We start from the raw sequence: 4,650 nt of genomic DNA, 5'->3' as shown, positions 1-4,650 counted from the left end.
GGACATGCAGGCTCCTCATGCTGCAGTGCCGGCCCCTGTGGCTCTGGGGTCTGGTTTCTGTCTGCTGCATTATTATGGACCCTCAAAAAATAACCATAGTCCTTTGTACTCAGGAGGCCGCAGCAACCGCTCCATTCCAGCCTCCCTCAGCAGCCCAGTACATGTTCTATACCAGCCCCAGATGAGATGTTCCAGTGCATTCTCCAGAGAAGGAGTATGTGCCACCTGACTTAAATAATATAATGACCTATTCCTGCCAAGACAACAACAAATGAAAGGACACGGCCCTTGGCTGAGCTGCCGAGAGCCTGGCCAGGAGGGCAGCCACACACAGGGGACTGAATGACCCTGGACGCTATAGCCTGTAAGGCAGGGCACAACCTCTCACTTAGAGGGAATTTTCAAAATTTAACAAATAAGCATTTGAGCTCTTTCTTCATTGGATTTCACCCCTTCTCCTGACTGATTTAATAATTTGAATTGAGGAAAAATAATAAAAATTTGTCCGGAGTCCTCAACCAGCAATTAGACAACTATTGTCTAATTCTTCCAACAACCCTCAAAATAGCTAGAAGATATATTCTGAAGATGAGAAGAGCAGGGCCCAGAGGGATTATGCTCAAGAGAGATGGTAAAGGAGCAGGACCCAAACCCCGTCCTTGGCACATGGAAAAGGCCAGGCCGGCGGGAATGTCCTTAGCTTCCAGATCTTCTGCTCCTAAGGTCAGGGCTGTTTCCTCAGGTGCGTCAGCCCCTCGTCCAAAGCCCACGCTGATCTTAGAGGTGGTTTTAAAGTAAGAAGCACCACTCAGAACATATTTGGCCAGCTCCCAGTCAAGTTCAAGTGTGTGTTTCCTAACAGGTCTCCCTGAGGCTCCTGGTGTGTCGGCTTCACTGCCAACGCCATGGGACACAACTGGTCAGAGGCCAGCAGGAGCAGGCATCTGAGAGGAGACAGTGAAGACGGTTCTTCTGTCCTCTCCTAGCCAAGGAGGCTACTGAATTCAGTAGGAAAAAAAACTCTTGTTAGGAATTTTGTAATTAAAAAGATGAAAACGAGGCCGTGGGTGTAACTCTGCAAAAGAACATCTACTTGGTTGGTATGTGTGAGGCCCCGAGTTCAATCTCAGCACCAATAAATAAATAAATCAAATAGAAACAGGAGCTGGGGGTTTAGCTCAGAGGCAGAGCACTTGCCTAGCACAAGCAAGGCCCTGAGTTCAGTCCTCAGCCCTGGGAAAAAAAAAATCAAGAAAAATAAATAAATAAAAATAATTAATTAACCAAGGAAAAATAGACATGGATTTTTCTCTGGCAGACCATGAAAACATTGTCAGCAAGGAATGTAAAAGGCCATTTTATATTGTTTGCTGGGGAGGAAAATGGCCTTGGGTGTGTTCTGACATCCCCCTAGTTCGTAAGCACCGGCAGAGCGCCGTCTCTGTGTTGAGTTCTGGTGCCAAAACATGGCCCCGTTCGGTGCCTGGCTGGTGGAAGAGGCTGACAACCTCCAAAGGGGGAGAACGTCACAAACCAGGAGGGAACACAGACAAGGCCCTGGAGCGCTGTCTGACGAGGCCGGGGAAATCTTCCCAGGCGTGGTGCTGTTTGGTCCTTGAAGAACCTGCAGGAATTTTCCACTTGATGGTCAAAGTGTCTAATTTAGCACAAAGAAAATACTTAATTACTCAGTGATTTAAGCAATGATAAGTATGTTCCTGGGCATCTCCATACGAGGCTCTCCAGTTAGTACTGGGCAGGCAACGGTGACATCCCTGACCTGCCAAAATGGGGAGTCCATATGGCCCATATGGAATGTTTGGCGTGGCGTCTCCTAAACACCTGAGAGGTGTGTTCTGGCTCATTAGTAATTCTCTGATTGATGGCTTGTCATAGCAGATGCTAAGGGGAAGGAGGACAGAGGCCATTTCCTTCCTCAGCACCCCCAGCAGGCTAAATTTGGAAGATGGCATTATTATGTCACCACTTTATAAATGAAGAAATGGGGCCCCAGGAAAGCTAAGACTCTGGTGCACAATCACATGCTTCTAACAGGCTTCTCTGGACCCTCCTTTACCTGGGAGGGTCCAGAGAAGCCACCAGCTGCACCTCCCTTTGGAGACTCAGGAGACCTAGAGGGATGGTCGCTACATGGTAAATGGCCCCCAGGTTTAGCAGATTAAAACGAGGGCCTGTTGTCTTACGATTCCTGTGGGTCAGAACTGGTGGGGCTCAGCGCTTGACTCCCAGCCCCTCACAGGCTGCAGTTCAGGTTGGCCAAGGCTGTGGCTGGTTCAAGGTTGAGCTGAAGGAGGCTCCAGCTTCCAGCTGACTCATGGGGCCATTGAGGAGGGCTGGGACCTTGACAGCACAATGCCAGACTGGCCCCTCTCCCATGGGAGGGGACGTTGCTACCGAGGTGCTAAGACATCTCTGGTTCGGGCAGGTGGAGACCGCCACAAGGACAGTAGCTGGTCAGTGTGTACATAGCTGCTCATGTTAGAAGGGGACGTGGGACAGTCCGTCTTACTGATCTCAGAGAATTTTTCATAGAGTTAAAATGCTCAGATTCTGCCCAGCATTTCACCCTTACACTTCCTAAATGGCTCTGAAGACTCTCGTGTTCAATTACAGCAGAAGCTGCAGGGAACTGGGCTAGATTCACTGTGTGAATGGAGACGGGTCCTTGGGCCTCACTCACAAGGGATGAGGAGGAGGGTAAGTACAGGTTTAGGAGTCATGAAGTCAAACGTGCTCACCCCACAAACACACTTTAAAGTGCCCTGAAGATACAGATGAGATGGCTCTGGAACGGACCTTCTAAGTGAGAGGCACAGCAGAGCACCTTGAAGGTTTTCCCCTAGATCATTGATGACTTGGAGAGACAAAGTCATCTCAAAACACAGACATCTTTTCTGACATCTATTTTTTTTTTCACTTCCCTAACCTCCAGGGAGGCCTTTTTCAAAATACAAAGCATTAATCCTCGAAAGTGCAAGGAGATTTCTAAAGAGAAAATAGAAGGTCGTGTCACTTGTGGGTAAGCTTGCAGGTGGCAAGATACCCTGGTGGGGGAACCAGCTCTCAGCACATGGAGGAGTCTCTGGGCCACTCTAGTGAAGTAGCACCAACCAGGGAGCTGGAAACAAGAGGCGTTCCCAGCAGCTGGGAGCCAAGGGTCCAGATCATGGTGTCGGCAAGAGCATGCTTCTGAGGCCCCGGGGCAGAAGCCCTCCTGTCCTTGCCCAGCTTCTGTGGTTCCTGGTGTCCCCTGGCCCCACGTGAGTCACTCCAATCCCACCTTCATGTGGCCTTTTCCTCTGTGTCTGTCTTCTCTTTCAAGGGCACTTGTCCCAGGATTTAGGGCCTAACCTGATCCAGGGTGACCTCCTCTCTAGATCCTTAATTATAGCTGCAAAGATTGTTTTTCCAATTAAGGTCACATTCACAGATTGCAGAGGATAGGATTCAGGCCGACACTCAACCATGTCAGGAAAACATGGATTGAAAGACAACAGGACACAAGGTCCCCCGGGACTGTCTCCTCTCCCTTTCTGCTCCTACTTGATCTCTAGCCAAAGGCTGTACCCAGAGAACTCAGAAATAATCACTTAGGTTAATAACTAATTCACAAATTTGAAGTGTACTTTTGGCAGATCTTATCTTGTTTGGTGGAGCTATTTCAGCTAAGTACAAGTCCTCAGTCCTCTCCAGAGCCTCCTCCTGCCAGCTCTCCTCTGGGTCCAATCCAGGTTTAAACGTGACCAGATTAACTGTGTTTGACAGGCTCCAAAGCCAGCCTGTGCCCAGCAGTGAGATGTTCCTTCTGCCACAGGCCCCATAGGTTGTGCGTTCGCTGCTTGCTGCTGAATCTTCAGACCTGGCTCTCAAAATGCTTACTTCTTAGAGTCTCCAAAGCCCCTCCTGCCCCACCCGCTGCCTGAGCTGGTTTGAGGTCATAGACATTTTGGCCTCTTTGCTTCAAAGTCTCCAGTCCCGCACTCAGCACAGCGGCTTCAAAGATCATGGAAACCTGTATCTGGCCCTCAGCAGCATGATGGGGGGCAGCCAAATGCCTCAGGCAGGTCAAAAGATGCATGAACTGTTCTTCCACCTGTTCTGCCTGTTCTGGTCCTTTTATCCCAGGAACGTGTGCAAGGTGGAACATTCTGTCCTGACTGGGCTGCAGAGACCCACCACAAGAGAGAAGCCAGACACCCAATTCCCACACAGAGCTAGAGTGGGATTGCTAAGAGCCTGGCCAGAAGACAGTTGAACAGAGAAGGAACAGCAGCAGGGAGGTCCAGGTGATTCACAGGTGTGGTGCAGTCTGGGTATGATGTGGTATGTGTCAGTCCCCAAGGTGGTGGCATTGAGAGGTGTTGAAATCTTTAAGCACTGCAAAGTGCTCAGGTCACAGGGACACCACCCTTGGAAGGGATTAACACTAGTCTCACAGAGTGAGTTAATTCTTGAGAGAGTGAGTCATTATAAGTGGAGGTCACCCCACACACTTGACCCCTTTTACCCATGTCTGGTTCTGTTTCCATTTCTCTGTTGTGTTGTGATGCAACCAGGGTCAGAGCCATGCTATTTGGACCATACAGCCATCATTATCATGAACCAAATAAGCATCTTTTCCTTATGAAG

The sequence above is a fragment of the Ictidomys tridecemlineatus genome, chromosome 13 (assembly GCF_052094955.1).
Source record: "Ictidomys tridecemlineatus isolate mIctTri1 chromosome 13, mIctTri1.hap1, whole genome shotgun sequence".
Taxonomy (NCBI): domain Eukaryota; kingdom Metazoa; phylum Chordata; class Mammalia; order Rodentia; family Sciuridae; genus Ictidomys; species Ictidomys tridecemlineatus.
The sequence above is the reverse complement of the archived record's forward strand: the minus strand, read 5'-3'. Positions refer to the sequence as shown.